At 43.9% G+C, this 17,106-nt stretch overlaps 1 pseudogene; it reads right to left on the minus strand.

Annotated features, from left to right (window-relative positions):
* LOC115158937 (probable ATP-dependent RNA helicase DDX59) overlaps positions 1–17,106 on the minus strand; it is a 36,392-nt pseudogene extending 19,286 nt beyond the window's left edge.

Raw genomic sequence — 17,106 nt, forward strand, 5'->3', positions numbered from 1 at the left:
CCCACCGCACCCTCTCCGCTATGCAATCTGGTTTCAGAGCTGGTCATGGGTGCACCTCAGCCACGCTCAAGGTCCTAAACGACATCGTAACCGCCATCGATAAGAAACATTACTGTGCTGCCGTATTCATTGACCTGGCCAAAGCTTTTGACTCTGTTAATCACCACATCCTCATCGGCAGACTTAGTAGCCTTGGTTTCTCAAACGATTGCGTCGCCTGGTTCACCAACTACTTCTCTGACAGAGTTCAGTGTGTCAAATCGGAGGGCCTACTGTCTGGACCTCTGGCAGTCTCTATGGGGGTACCACAGGGTTCAATTCTTGGGCCAACTCTTTTCTCTGTATACATAAATGATGTCGCTCTTGCTGCTGGTGAATCTCTGATCCACCTCTACGCAGACGACACCATTCTGTATACTTCTGGCCCTTCTTTGGACACTGTGTTAACAACCCTCCAGACGAGCTTCAATGCCATTCAACTCTCCTTCCGTGGTCTCCAACTGCTCCTAAACACAAGTAAAACTAAATGCATGCTCTTCAACCGATCGCTGCCTGCACCTGCCCGCCCATCCAGCATAACTTCTCTGGACGGTTCTAACTTAGAATTTGTGGACAACTACAAATACCTAGGTGTCTGGTTAGACTGTAAACTCTCCTTCCAGACTCACATCAATCATCTCCAATCCAAAGTGAAATCTAGAATTGGCTTCCTATTTCGCAACAAAGCATCCTTCACTCATGCTGCCAAACATACCCTCGTAAAACTGACCATCCTACCAATCCTCGACTTCGGCGATGTCATTTACAAAATAGCCTCCAATACCCTACTCAACAAGCTGGATGCAGTCTATCACAGTGCCATCCGTTTTGTCACCAAAGCCCCATATACAACCCACCACTGCGACCTGTATGCTCTCGTTGGCTGGCCTTCACTTCATCATCGTCGCCAAACACATTGGCTCCAGGTCATCTACAAGACCCTGCTAGGTAAAGTCCCCCCTTATCTCCGCTCACTGGTCACCATAGCAGCACCCACCTGTAGCACGCGCTCCAGCAGGTATATCTCTCTGATCACCCCTAAAGCCAACTCCTCCTTTGGTCGTCTCTCCTTCCAGTTCTCAGCTGCCAATGATTGGAACGAACTACAAAAATCTCTAAAACTGGAAACACTTATCTCCCTCACTAGCTTTAAGCACCAGCTGTCAGAGCAGCTCACAGATCTCTGCACCTGTACATAGCCCATCTTTAATTGAGCCCAAACTACTACCTTTTCCCCTACTGTATTTATTTATTTTATTTATTTTGCTCCTTTGCACCATATTATTTATATTTTAACTTTTAACTTTCTTCAAACTACAAATCTACCATTCCAGTGTTTTTTCTTGCCATACTTTATTTACTTTGCCACCATGGCATTTTTTTGCCTTTACCTCCATTATCTCACATCATTTGCTCACATTGTATATAGTCTTATTTTTTCTACTGCATCATTGATTGTATGTTGTTTTACTCCATGTGTAACTCTCTGTTTTTGTATGTTGTCGAACTGCTTTGCTTTATCTTGGCCAGGTCGCAATTGTAAATGAGAACTTGTTCTCAACTTGCCTACCTGGTTAAATAAAGGTGAAATAAATAAAAAAAAAAAAAAAAAAAAAAATTATCCTGCGTTAGCAATGTCATTGTATTTCGAAGTATTTCTAAGTTAGTGTAATTTAGACAAAACAGTGCAACCCATGTCTAGGGCACAAATAAATACTGGATGCAGCTATGGTAGTACTAGCTAACTATAATTGAGGGATGATAACAACCGTTGAAGCTGTTTTTCTGTTAGACAAAGTGCACAGTTGGGTGCCAGACTGATCCCCTTGTCATGAACGGATGCCGGGAGCTACCAGAAGGAGCAATAATTGGTATCATAACATGTCCAGCAATGTGATTGCAATGGTTTAGCGACCTCCAAAAATAACCTAATTCACTGTACACTTGCTATTTTTCACAGCTTGTCAGGCAAGACCTCAGAATAAAAGTGTGTCATGCAACACAAGTACCATTGTGACACTTCCTCCTTTGTTGCCAGTCTCCCTCGACTCCTATGAAAAGGACACTCCATCATGAGGCCACTGATAGTAACCTAACATAGCAGGCATAAAAAAACGCCTGAAATTAGATCCTGCACGTACTGGTCTTGACGAGAAGAAACATAACTGTTGGGAGGTTACACACACACACAGAGAGATCTTTGAGGGGCCCGGAGCTGATCTACTCTGCTATGCCCATAAATGGGGCTATGGCAAAGACCTCACCTCACCATCTCTTGCCTCTCACCAACTGTCGTGGATGGGGAAAACAGAATTAGGTAGGTTTAGTCTGACCTGTTCAAACTTCAACGTAGTACTTGTTTGTGTGTCAGATATTACCTATCCTAACTGCTATTGGTAATAGAACAGTGACTGTGGGCACTGTATGTTTGTCACAAAAACATGTATGGAGCCAGCACATGGAGACTTTCTAGATGATGTGATGAAGTCCAGACCGACAGACAGGCTTGATACTGATGACTCTGAATGGAGAGAGAACTGGCACTCAGCATTAACATTTTACTAGACAACTTTTACTTGTATTGTCTTTTTTGGCAGTCAATATGGGGAGGGAGAAACCCTGTGTATTCTGAACCATGATCAGGGAACTCCTGTTGTATACGGGACACGACACAGGAAGGTATGACCACTGACATGTTTGTCAAGGTAGCCCCATTACCACCTGACAAAATGCTGATAGGCACAGTATCTGTATCGGCTGATAACGACAATGAAAGATGCACATTGTTATATTAGCATAACTGCTTCTATGGTATTATGTAAAGGGTAGTTTATTCTACATGGATCTGCTACTACATTTGAAAGTTATCAAACCACTTAGTTTAGAATATCTACATAAATTCAGCAATTGCATTCTTCTCATATTACTCTGTAGGCTACTGATGGTAATTGGTAATGTTAATTTGCTGTAATTTGATCGCTGTTTTGTTTCATATTGTGTCTGTTGTGATCAAAGCATCCTTGTGAATGAGACTCTGGTGTCAATGGATTTTCCCTCAATAAATAAATAAAAGCTTCCTCTGGCATCTCACCACTGTTATTGAACTCAACCTGCAGGATGTTTGTTTGTTGTGATTGAGTGGGGTGAAACCACTGCGGGCCAGGTTCTGTCAGATGGGTGGTAGAAAATAAGGGAAAGCCGCACACTCTAAGAACTCAGATGCAAAAATTTAATAACCTAATAACCAACGTTTCGACAGCAAAGCTGTCTTCATCATGGTATCCTGATGAAGACAGCTTTGCTGTCGAAACGTTGGTTATTAGGTTATTACATTTTTGCATCTGAGCTCTTAGCCTCTCTAGGGTATCGTCCCACCTAGTCAACAGCCAGTGGAATCGAGTGGCGCGATATTCAAATACCTTAGAAATGCTATTACTTCAATTTCTCAAACATATGACTATTATACACCATTTTCAAGACAAGACTCTCGTTAATCTAACCACATTGTCCGATTTCAAAAAGGCTTTACAACGAAAGCAAAACATTAGATTATGTCAGGAGAGTACCCAGCCAGAAATAATCACACACCCATTTTTCAAGCTAGCATATAATGTCACAAAAACCAAAACCACAGCTAAATGCAGCACTAACCTTTGATGATCTTCATCAGATGACAACCCTAGGACATTATGTTATACAATACATGCATGTTTTGTTCAATCAAGTTCATATTTATATCAAAAAACAGCTTTTTACATTAGCATGTGACGTTCAGAACTAGCAAACATACCGAAAACTTCCGGTGAATTTACTAAATTACTCACGATAAACGTTCACAAAAAACATAACAATTATTTTAAGAATTATAGATACAGAATTCCTTTATGCAATCGCGGTGTCAGATTTTAAAATAGCTTTTCGGCAAAAGCACATTTTGCAATATTCTGAGTAGATAGCTCGCCATCACGGGCTAGCTAATTTGACACCCACCAAGTTTGGCGTTCACTAAACTCAGAATTACTATAAGAAAAATTGGATTACCTTTGCTGTTCTTCGTCAGAATGCACTCCCAGGACTTCTACTTAATCCACAAATGTTGTTTTGGTTCAAAATAATCCATAGTTATGTTCAAAAATCCTGTTTTGTTCTTGCGTTCAAGACACTATCCGAACGGTGACGCGCGGATGCGTATCGTGACAAAAAAATTCAAAATATTCCATTACCGTACTTCAAAGCATGTGAAACGCTGTTTAAAATCAATTTTTATGCGATTTTTCTCGTAAAATAGCGATAATATTCCGACCGGGAGATGTCTTTTTCGTTCAAAGACTGAAAATGTAAAATGGACTCTTCACGTGCACGCGCGCACCTGTCTCATTGTTCTCAGATCGACCACTATCCAAATGCGCTACTGTTTTTCAGCCAGGGGCTGCAAAGTCATCATTCAACGTTCTGGCGCCTTCTGAGAGCCCATGGGAGCCTTAGAAAGTGTCACGTTACAGCAGAGATCCTCTGACCATTTCTTGGCCTTCTACACCCTCTTTATTGAAAACAGAGAGGGCACTTCCTGTACAGAATCTTCTCAGGTTTTGGCCTGCCATATGAGTTCTGTTATACTCACAGACACCATTCAAACAGTTTTAGAAACTTTAGGGTGTTTTCTATCCAAATCAAACAATTATATGCATATTCTAGTTTCTGGGCAGTAGTAATAACCAGATTAAATCGGGTACGTTTTTTATCCGGATGTGAAAATACTGCCCCCTACCCTAGAGAGGTTAAAGTATGCGGCTTTCCCTTATTTTCTAGTTTTCTACTCCGCTAGCCAGCACCTCGCCTTTATAGGTGTGCGTTTCTTTTTTCTAGATTGTTCTGTCAGATGGGTGACAGATGTGGTGGCAAGGGCAGTAAGCCAAATAAACAGGCCAAATCAGCGGGTGCAGTTCCCCTTTAATATTTTTTTTGTTTTTGAGTGATTTAAATGAATATAGCGGAAACACTATACTTGGGTGTATGGTTGTTTGTGGGGGAAAGGGGTTGAGTGTGTGTGTATCCCACAACTGTTGCTAGGGAGTATAGAATCACAATTGTTTACTAAAATAATAATTGCTTCCTAAAATGTAATTTTGTAATGGCAATACTGATAAGACGTAACAATCCTTTGTATAAACTAACTACATTATTACAAATATGAATTGTCAATTGTGGAAATTAAGATGAGCAGGATTTACATATATACAGTTGAAGTCGGAAGTTTTCATACACTTAGGTTGGAGTCATAAAAACTCGTTTTTCAACCACTCCACAAACTTCTTGTTAACAAACTATAGTTTTGAAAAGTCGGTTAGGACATCTACTTTGTGCATGACATAAGTCATTTTTCCAACAATTGTTTACAGACAGATTATTTCACTTATAATTCACTGTATCACAATTCCAGTGGGTCAGAAGTTTACATACACTAAGCTGACTGTGCCTTTAAACAGCTTGGAAAATTCCAGAAAATGATGACATGGCTTTAGAAGCTTCTGATAGGCTAATTGACATCGTTTGAGTCAATTGGAGGTGTACCTGTGGATGTATTTCAAGGCCTACCTTCAAACTCAGTGTCTCTTGCTTGACATCATGTGAAAATCAAAAGAAATCAGCCAAGACCTCAGAAATAAAATGGTCAGATATCAGATATTTTTCATCCTAATCAGACAGGTTTTTTTACATGGACGATACATTGGAGATAATATAAGACAAATACTGGAAACAATAGAATACTATGAGATATCTGGGAAACCAGGCCTGGTATTCATAGCTGACTTTGAAATGGCCTTTGATAAAGTATGACTGGAGTTTATATACACTGCTCAAAAAAATAAAGGGAACACTTAAACAACACATCCTAGATCTGAATGAAAGAAATAATCTTATTAAATACTTTTTTCTTTACATAGTTGAATGTGCTGACAACAAAATCACACAAAAATAATCAATGGAAATCCAATTTATCAACCCATGGAGGTCTGGATTTGGAGTCACACTCAAAATTAAAGTGGAAACCACACTACAGGCTGATCCAACTTTGATGTAATGTCCTTAAAACAAGTCAAAATGAGGCTCAGTAGTGTGTGTGGCCTCCACGTGCCTGTATGACCTCCCTACAACGCCTGGGCATGCTCCTGATGAGGTGGCGGATGGTCTCCTGAGGGATCTCCTCCCAGACCTGGACTAAAGCATCCGCCAACTCCTGGACAGTCTGTGGTGCAACGTGGCGTTGGTGGATGGAGCGAGACATGATGTCCCAGATGTGCTCAATTGGATTCAGGTCTGGGGAACGGGCGGGCCAGTCCATAGCATCAATGCCTTCCTCTTTCAGGAACTGCTGACACACTCCAGCCACATGAGGTCTAGCATTGTCTTGCATTAGGAGGAACCCAGGGCCAACCGCACCAGCATATGGTCTCACAAGGGGTCTGAGGATCTCATCTCGGTACCTAATGGCAGTCAGGCTACCTCTGGCGAGCACATGGAGTGCTGTGCGGCCCCCCAAAGAAATGCCACCCCACATCATGACTGACCCACCGCCAAACCGGTCATGCTGGAGGATGTTGCAGGCAGCAGAACATTCTCCACGGCGTCTCCAGACTCTGTCACGTCTGTCACGTGCTCAGTGTGAACCTGCTTTAATCTGTGAAGAGCACAGGGCGCCAGTGGCGAATTTGCCAATCTTGGTGTTCTCTGGCAAATGCCAAACGTCCTGCACGGTGTTGGGCTGTAAGCACAACCCCCACCTGTGGACGTCGGGCCCTCATACCACCCTCATGGAGTCTGTTTCTGACCGTTTGAGCAGACACATGCACATTTGTGGCCTGCTGGAGGTCATTTTGCAGGGCTCTGGCAGTGCTCCTCCTGCTCCTCCTTGCACAAAGGCGGAGGTAGCGGTCCTGCTGCTGGGTTGTTGCCCTCCTACGGCCTCCTCCACGTCTCCTGATGTACTGGCCTGTCTCCTGGTAGCGCCTCCATGCTCTGGACACTACGCTGACAGACACAGCAAACCTTCTTGCCACAGCTCGCATTGATGTGCCATCCTGGATGAGCTGCAATACCTGAGCCACTTGTGTGGGTTGTAGACTCCGTCTCATGCTACCACTAGAGTGAAAGCACCGCCAGCATTCAAAAGTGACCAAAACATCAGCCAGAAAGCATAGGAACTGAGAAGTGGTCTGTGGTCTCCACCTGCAGAACCACTCCTTTATTGGGGGTGTCTTGCTTATTGCCTGTAATTTCCACCGGTTGTCTATTCCATTTGCACAACAGCATGTGAAATTTATTGTCAATCAGTGTTGCTTCCTAAGTGGACAGTTTGATTTCACAGAAGTGTGATTGACTTGGAGTTACATTGTGTTGTTTAAGTGTTCCCTTCATTTTTTTGAGCAGTATATATTTACTCTCAGTGTGTCGTCGGGATCCTTGTTGGAGAGTTTGGTCCTCTCTCTCTCTCTCTCTCTCTCTCGGTTAGAATGGGTCTTTCAAGCGACATTCATTAATGTCGTTATAGAATGGATGTTTCGTCGGTCTTCGCGTTCAATGATACCGAATTTCTAGCTGCAGACTAGCAATTAATATCAAAGGCTTGTTATTATTCTGTCGGTATCGATAGTCTAAAAGTTTAACCATGTGGTATGGTTAAAGTTCAGTAGAGAGATGCATGGTCAAACCTATTGGCCAACTCGTAATGGAGTGGAGGCCTGGTCTAAAGAAAGAAATTCTGGGTGTGGGTTTTATACTGAACATAGAAAAGCTGTCACACGACACCTTGTCCTGTCTGTGTCCCTGGGGGCGTGCCGATGACTGAGTTAAGCTTTGAACAGAAATACAATTCTCTCACATTAACATCAGTACATAGCATCTCAACATATTCAAAATAGCTTTGTCCTTATTAACCTGTTGGGGATAGTGGGCAGTATTTGCACAGCCGGATAAAAAACGTACCCGATTTAATCTGGTTATTACTACTGCCCAGAAACTAGAATATGCATATAATTATTGGCTTTGGATAGAAAACACCCTAAAGTTTCTAAAACTGTTTGAATGGAGTCTGTGAGTATAACAGAACTCATATGGCAGACAAAAACCTGAGAAGATTCCTTACAGGAAGTGCCGTCTCTGACCATTTCTTGGGCTTCTACACTCTCTTTATTGAAAACTGAGGATCTCTGCTGTAACGTGACACTTCCTACGGCTCCCATAGGCTCTCAGAAGGTGACAAACCGGTGAATGATGTCTTTGGAGCCCCTTGCTGAAAAACATTAGCGCATTTGGATAGTGGTCGATCAGAGGACAATGAGACTGAGGCGCGTGCACGAGGCGACACCATGTTTTTATTTTCTCTGTCTTTGAACGTAAACAGGGTTTCCCGGTCGGAATATTATCGCTTTTTTACGAGAAAAATCGCATAAACATTTATTTTAAAGAGCGGTTGACATGCTTCGAAGTACGGTAATGGAATATTTAGAAATGTTTTGTCACGAAACGCATCGGGCGCGTCACCCTTCGTCACCATTCGGATAGTGTCTTGAACGCACGAACAAAACAGAGGATATTTGAACATAACTATGGATTATTTTGAACCAAACCAACATTTGTTATTGAAGTAGAAGTCCTGGGAGTGCATTCTGACGAAGAACAGCAAAGGTAATCCAATTTTTCTTATAGTAAATCGGAGTTTGGTGAGGGCCAAACTTGGTGGGGTTCAAAATAGCTAGCCATGATGGCTGGGCTATCTACTCAGAATATTGCAAAATGTGCTTTTGCCGAAAAGCTATTTTAAAATCGGACATAGCGATTGCATAAAGGAGTTCTGTATCTATAATTCTTAAAATAATTGTTATGTTTTTTGTGAACGTTTATCGTGAATATTTTAGTAAATTCACCGGAAGTGTTCGGTGGGAATGCTAGTTCTGAACGTCACATGCTAATGTAAAAAGCTGGTTTTTGATATATGAACTTGATTGAACAAAACATGCATGTATTGTATAACAATGTCCTAGGGGAGTCATCTGATGAAGATCATCAAAGGTTAGTGCTGCATTTAGCTGTGGTTTGGGTTTATGTGACATTATATGCTAGCTTGAAAAATGGGTGTCTGATTATTTCTGGCTGGGTACTCTGCTGACATAATCTAATGTTTTGCTTTCGTTGTAAAGCCTTTTTGAAATCGGACAGTGTGGTTAGATTAACGAGAGTCTTGTCTTTAAAATGCTGTAAAATAGTCATATGTTTGAGAAATTGAAGTAATAGCATTTCTAAGGTATTTGAATAACGCGCCACGGGATTCCACTGGCTGTTGAGTAGGTGGGACGATTTCGTCCCACATACCCTAGAGAGGTTAATACATTTTATACAACCATTAGATGTAAGTCTCATCGCTGAGGCTAGTATATAAACCTTAGTATGGTAATATGGCAATGTTGTCTCTATGAGTTTCATAAAATTGTACCAAGCAGACCAGTTCGTAGCTGGATTCTTCCCCGATCTTTTATACCTTCTCCAGAACATAAATGTCGTTCGGTTCTCCAATCCTGTGAGGTGGAAGAATCCTTTGTTCTCTATTCGAAACCCACTCTGTCTCAAAACTGTGGCCTGTTAGGCAGGACATTCCCTTTGGAATTTACGACCGCCTTCACACAGCCTTGTGTCAGAAGTATAGAGGTCGGGGGATGGTGCATAGAAAACCCAGAGGGCAACGTCATGACAATATATATATGCCTGGGATATTTCAATTTTGGACAATCTCTTATGAAATGGGTTAAAGTTATGTATAGCAACCCTAGGTGTTAAATAATAGCTACATATCAAGTTTTAAACTATCAAAAGGAGCAAAACAAGGTTGTCCACTATCGGCATATCTATTTATTTTCCGCATTGAAATGTTAGCTGTTAAAATCAGATCCAACAATAATATTAAGGGATTAGAAATCCAGGGCTTAAAAACAAAGGCGTCATTGTATACTGATTCATGTTTTCTTTTAAATCCACAATTAAAATCCATCCACAGCCTCAGAGAATCTAGATACTTTTTCTAACCTCTCTGGATTAAAACCAAATTATGTATTGGCGCACTAAAAATACAACATTTACATTACCATGTAGTTTACCAATAAAATGGTCTGACGGGGATGTGGACATACTCGGTATACATATCCCGAAAGAAAGAAATGATTTCACTCCAACAAATTGTTATAGAAATTTAGCAAAAATAGGTAAGATCTTGCTACCATGGAAAGGAAAATACCTGTCTATTTGTGGAAAAATCACCCTGATTATGTCTCGTCCTGACCAGTAAAGGGGTTATTTGTTATTGTAGTTTGGTCAGGACGTGGCAGGGGATGTTTGTTTTATGTGGTTCGGGGTTTGTTGGGCTATGGTATTATGTAAGAGGGGTGTTTGTTTAGAGTGTTCCGGGGTTTTTGGTCTATGTTCTAGGTTAGTGTTTTTCTATGTTCAGTCTAGTTTTCTACTTCTATGTTTAGGGTTTGTTGATTGACCTTCAATTGGAGGCAGCTGTTCCTTGTTGCCTCTGATTGAAGGTCCTATGTATAGGGGTGTTTTTGTAATGGGATTTGTGGGTAGTTGTTTCCTGTTTTGTGTCTGTGCACCTGACAGGACTGTGTAGTGTCGTTCGTTGTTTTGTATACGTGATTTGTTTGTTTTTCCTTCTTTTGATTTAATAAAGAAGATGAGTATACACGTTCCCGTTGCACCTTGGTCCAATCCTTACGACGCCCAATACAGAACTACCCACCACCAACGGACCAAGCAGCGAGGTAAGGAGCTGGAGAGGAGGTATCGGGAGTCGTGGACCTGGGAGGAGATCCTAGCCGGAGAGGGACCATGGAGGAAGGCTAGAGAGGACCTGGAGTGTTTTGCTGGTACACGGTTGGCATGGAAGCCTGAGAGGCAGGCAATATGGGTAGTTTGGCTGAGCCAGGGTTGAGCCCTAAGCCAACTCCCCGTGCTTACCAGAGGCAGCGTGGTACTGGTCAGGCCCCGTGCTATGGGGTGATGCGCACGGCGTCGAGGCCAAGCATCCACAGGCCGGTATGCTCGGTGCCAGCGTCCTGCATTTGCCGGGGGGAAGCGGGCACCCAGCCAGTAAGGGTGGTGCCAGTCCTGCGCTCGAGACCGCCAGTGCGCCTTCACGGCCCAGTGTATCCTGTTCCCGCTCCCCGCACTAGCCCTGAGGCGCGTGTCTCCAGTCTGGCGTCTCCAAAGCCAGCACCACGCACCAGGCCTCCAGTGCGTCAGCCCAGTCCAGGATGTCCTGTTCCCGCTCCTCGCACTAGCCTTGGGGTGCGTGTCTCCAGTCTGGTACCTCCACTACGAGCCCCACGCACCAGGCCTCCAGTGCGTCAGCCCAGTCCAGCTCGTCCTACTCCTGCTCCTCGCACTAGCCCTGTGGTGCGTGTCCTTAGTCTGGCACGTCCTAAGCCAGCTCCACGCATTAGGTCTTCAGTGCGCAGTCCCCGTCCAGAGCTTCCGGCGACAGTGCCTCGTCCAGAGTGTCCGGCGACAGTGCCTCGTCCAGAGTGTCCGGCGACAGTGCCTCGTCCAGAGTGTCCGGCGACAGTGCCTCGTCCAGAGTGTCCGGCGACAGTGCCTCGTCCAGAGTGTCCGGCGACAGTGCTTCATCCAGAGCTTCCGGCGACAGTGCCCCGTAGAGAGACGGCCCACAGTCCGGAGCCTTCGTAGCGAGAGTCGCCCTACAGTCCGTAATCGGCGCAGCCAGAGTCGCCCTACAGTCCGTAATCGGCGCAGCCAGAGTCGCCCTACAGTCCGTAATCGGCGCAGCCAGAGTCGCCCTACAGTCCGTAATCGGCGCAGCCAGAGTCGCCCTACAGTCCGGAATCGGCGCAGCCAGAGTCGCCCTTTAGCCCGAGGTCTCCAGCGACGCGCATCAGCCCGAGGTCTCCAGCAACGCACATCAGCCCGAGGTCTTCAGCGATGCGCCATAGCCCAGAGACTTCGGGAGGGGTAAAGTTTAATGAGTATTTAGCGGGGGTGGACAGGGTAGGTTGGGGAGTAAGGCCGGAGCCTGAGCTACCTCCGTAGTAGGGGGTTGGGGGGGGGTGTAGCACAAGAACTGTCGGTGACGGTGGCCACCCTCCCTTCCCTCCCTTTAGTTGGGGATTATTTTTTTGTTTGTGTTTAGAGTTATTGGATTAGGTTTTGTTTTGTTGTTTTAGGTGCATCCGGGGTCTGCACCTTTGGGGGGGTACTGTCACGTCCTGACCAGTAAAGGGGTTATTTGTTATTGTAGTTTGGTCAGGACTTGGCAGGGGGTGTTTGTTTTATGTGGTTCAGGGTTTGTTGGGCTATGGTATTATGTAAGAGGGGTGTTTGTTTAGAGTGTTCCGGGGTTTTTGGTCTATGTTCTAGGTTAGTGTTTTTCTATGTTCAGTCTAGTTTTCTACTTCTATGTTTAGGGTTTGTTGATTGACCTTCAATTGGAGGCAGCTGTTCCTCGTTGCCTCTGATTGAAGGTCCTATGTATAGGGGTGTTTTTGTAATGGGATTTGTGGGTAGTTGTTTCCTGTTTTGTGTCTGTGCACCTAACAGGACTGTTTAGTGTCGTTCGTTGTTTTGTATACATGATTTGTTTGTTTTTCCTTCTTTTGATTTAATAAAGAAGATGAGTAGACACGTTCCCGCTGCACCTTGGTCCAATCCTTACGACACCCGTTACGGATTAACTCTTTAGTCATATCACAATTGACCTATTTGCTTATGGTCTTGCCTACACATAGTGACCTGTTTCTTAAATTAAATGAGCAAATGGCAAGCCAGACAAAATTAAAAGGGCCTATTTCTATAATGAATATGAATTCAGAGGGCAGAAATGATTAAATATTAAAGCATTAGACCTCACTTGAGGCACCAGTCATACAAAAGTTATGCTTAAATCCGAACTGGTTCTCTACCAAATTAGTAAGAATGTCTCAACACATGTTCAAGAATGGCCTTTTTCCCTTTATTCAGATTACAACCACTCACTTTTGGTTATTTGAAAACAAAATAATCTCTAAAATATCGTTATTTTTTTAAACAAGCCATAGAAAGTTGGTTGCAATTTCAGTTTAATCCACCAGAAAAGACAGAACAAATAATACACTAAATATTGTGGTTAAGCTCAAATATACTAATTGATAAAAAAACAAAAAAAACGTTATACCTTGAAAAAAAATAATTCCGAAAAATGTATCTTAAATAGGATTGGTGGAGTTACGTCACACATGCGGCTAACACAAATATATGGAAATGTCTGCTCTATCAAAAATTACAACCAAATAATTGCAGCATTACCACAGAAATGGAAGAGGCAAGGGGGAAAAAGTAAGGAACTTGTCTGTCAGCCATGCATTAAAGACCAAAATTGGTTAAAGAAATTTGTGATAAATAAAAATATATAACAGTTTCATTTAAGGACCAAAAAATGGACAGCTGTGCCATATAAATGGCAAAATAGTTGGGAAGAGATTTGACGTACCGATTCCATGGCACATGGTTTATGAATTGACACGCAAAACGACGCCAGATTCAAAACTTATTATACAAAATTCTTGCAACCAGTATAATGTTATATGGGGGATACAACCTTCTCATCTCTGCAGAGTTTGCTGCGAGGAGGCACTGTCCATATGTAGCTCGTTTTTGGTCACAGGTCCAGGAATGCCTGAAGAATTGCAACTTTACCTGGAGCTAACGCTGCAGATAGCAAAACTGGGTGATTTAAAAAGTCAGTCAATCGATCAAAAATATAATTATTTTATCAAAAATGTTTATATTACATTTACAATCTGTAGAAACTATGAGAATAGAAAGATTCAGAACTTTTGTGAAGCATCACAGCACAGTTGAAAAATATATGGCAAATAGAAATCCAATATAGATGGTGTTAAGAGATGCGAGGGTTTGAATGGAGCTGAAGGGTGGGACTAATAACAATATAACAAATATAAAACATACTGGGTCTGTTAAATGTATATAGGTTCAGAACTTTTGTAAAATACCAGTTACAAATATATGGCAAATAGAAATCAAACTGGATGGACATCAGAAATAGAGGAAGTCCAGGACTAAAAACAAACAATATAACTATTGTAAAATAGACTGTGTCCATAAAATGTAAATAGTATTTATAAGCTGGGAGTAGAAGCCTAAGTGTTACTGTTTATTAGTTCACTCCAATTAGGGAAGGGGTGGTAGGGTTTACGGGGAATAATAAAAGGGTGTGTGTGTGTGTGTGTGTGCCCCAAAAATATATGGGGGATTAGAAATGATGCAGACAAATACATTGGTGGAAGCTACAATCTATCCGCAATTTTAGAATTGATCCACCCCCTAAGAAAAACAAGAAAAAAAACACAAATCAGCAAACTGTTTAGATCTATAAAGTTATTTCTGAGAAATCTTGCTGTACCTGTTTTTTGTTTCCATTTTTGTTTAAAAAAAAATGACATTTGCTGCTTGATATTGTGAAATCATTCCAGTATTTTTCACAACCATGAAACCAATGCTAGAGATACACTAAAGGGCTTTTCACACTACTGAGCCAGACCGAGCCCAACAAAGCCGTATTGAGCTGGCCTAGGTATGCACCCACCGTATTTGCTGGAAATGTGCTGAAAAGGACTACAGTATGTGAAAAGAAAACATCAGAGCCAGCACAGTACAGTTCGGAAACAAAAGTTCCAACAGTGAAGCCGACGGGCACCATCTGCACCTGGGACGGAGTGTGTGCCTCATACCTGGCCTTCTTCAGGTTGGCACAGAGTTGACCGGAGGTTACAGTGCTCAAACTCTATGATGGGCCTGCCTACCTCCCTGCCCTCTGTAAAAATGCCCAGCTCCTGCTTTACCCGCTGCACTTGCTCTTCTGTCAACCCAGAGATAAATGCATCTTCCTTTTAGGAATATTCCTTGTCTAAGTCTTTATCACCATTGTCAGTTCTGTCAACAGCATGCTGTCCACTCAGTGAGGTCCTCTTCTCCCGTGGTGTCACGGTTAAAGGTGTCCTCCCCTGTGCCCATGCCATTTTAGCCAGGCGACTGGCCTTGCACTCCAGGCTGCACACATCGTTGTTGGTACTGTCACAGTTGTACTCCCCGAAGCGACAGCACATGACGCAGACGGGCTCCCTCTTTTTGGGTCATCTCTGGCTCTTTCTGAAGGATTTTACAGGCTTTTCTTCTTCGTTGCCCTCTGGTTCACACTCTGTTGGTCCTCTAGTGCTCATACAGAGCTTCCCTCCTCCAGAGTTGGTTGTCCTAAAGAGGCAGTTATGAATAATATACTCACAATCAATGTCTAACGTTAATCAAAAACTCTCAGTGATAATGCCACCTGCACACAGAAGAGTGGGCATCAGCTAGCCAGTGGCAATTTTAGCATGTAAATCTTGGTGAGGCAAACAAACAAAAAACTTTGGGGATGCATGCCAGCATAGCCACTACACAACACAACACAATACATGAATTGCACTTTAACGGTGACAAACGGTGCCCAAAAACTGTTAGGGCCTACATAAAGCTGTCCCAACATCAGAGTCCCAACAGCAGTCCCAACACCTTACCACTGCTAAACTTGGCTATCAGAGCAGCCTTTAATTCAGCCTCATTTACTGGCTTTTAAAAAAACATAGCTGATATGGCTGACTTGCTTAAACAAATGTGGTTTCTAATGACAATTGAGATGTACAAACTACGGCATAAGGGGACGACAAGCAGATAAGAGGCAATCCATAATTTTGATTAAGACAATGAGTGAGCTATGATGGACATAGTCAATATAACTATTTGTTCAGCCCTTTTGAAATGTACAGCGACAGAACTCAGAACATGGGCTGTTCTTACAGTGTTCTCCCTGTACAACAAGTAACGGGATTGCCTCAGGATACCGGGTGGCGTAAACCACGATTACCAGGATGTATTGGTGTCCCCTCGCGGTCTTCACCAATGAACCAACCAGATCCATTGCCACCCGCTCAAATGGCACTCCTATAATGGGCAAGGGAACCAAAGGGTTTCTATAATATACCCTCGGAGCTGTGATCTGGCACTCTGGGCAACTACGGCAGTAGTTCTCCACGGCGCACTTGACTCCATCCCCAGGTTGCCATAAGCAGGTGGGTGTGGGCAAGCTGTAACACAGTCCTAACATACTGCCTAGATATGAGTAACAAGTATTTTGTCTTCCCATTGTGCTTTACTACTTGATACAATAAATTATGCTTGATGGCAAAGTGGGGGTAGCACCACTCACTTACCCCAGGTAACAGCACGCCATCCACCGAAATCACCTGGCCCCTAGCATTCTGGAGATTGGGGTCTTCTAACTGGGCCATCCCGAACTGACCCGTGAGGATTCCCATGTCATGAGGTCCGTCTGGGGCCTCCACCTCCATAAAGGGGAGCCTGAGGTCTTCCTCGCACGGTGGCTCGCTTGCCGTAGCGGGGTCGTCTCCCTCCTCCGGGTCCGACTCGGGCCCAGTGGACACCTCTCGTGGCAGGGGGTGGGTTGCACAGGCCACCGTCCTTTTTCCTTTTCTTCCTACCTCACATGCGCGCCTCCCCAGGTCCCTCCTCCACAGTGCCTGGAAGAGAGGGCAATCTCGACCGAGGACAATAGACACGGGCAGGTTAGGAACAGCCCCCACGCGCATCTGGCACTCCCCCTTCGGGGTGATTATCCCCACCAGGCACAGGGTACCTCTTCGTGTCCCCGTGTACACAGGACACTGTCAGGTGAGCCACTGAGGGTGGGCCAGGGTCACCATGCTGCCGGAGTCCAGCAGAGCGCTGGTGTTGATGCCATCGATTCGTACAGGAACCATTGGAGGGGCCGTCTCGGTGTGCGCCCAACAGGAGGTGACATAACTCGCCATCCGGGTTAACCCAGAGCTGGAGGATGCGGAGGGCATGGCCTCCTCCCGGCCGGGGCAGCTCCATGCGAGGTGTCCCGGCTCACCGCACACATAGCAGCGTCTCTGATCTCGGTCCAGCAGTGGCCGACGTCGT

The sequence above is a fragment of the Salmo trutta genome, chromosome 22 (genome assembly GCF_901001165.1).
Source record: "Salmo trutta chromosome 22, fSalTru1.1, whole genome shotgun sequence".
Taxonomy (NCBI): Eukaryota; Metazoa; Chordata; class Actinopteri; order Salmoniformes; family Salmonidae; genus Salmo; species Salmo trutta.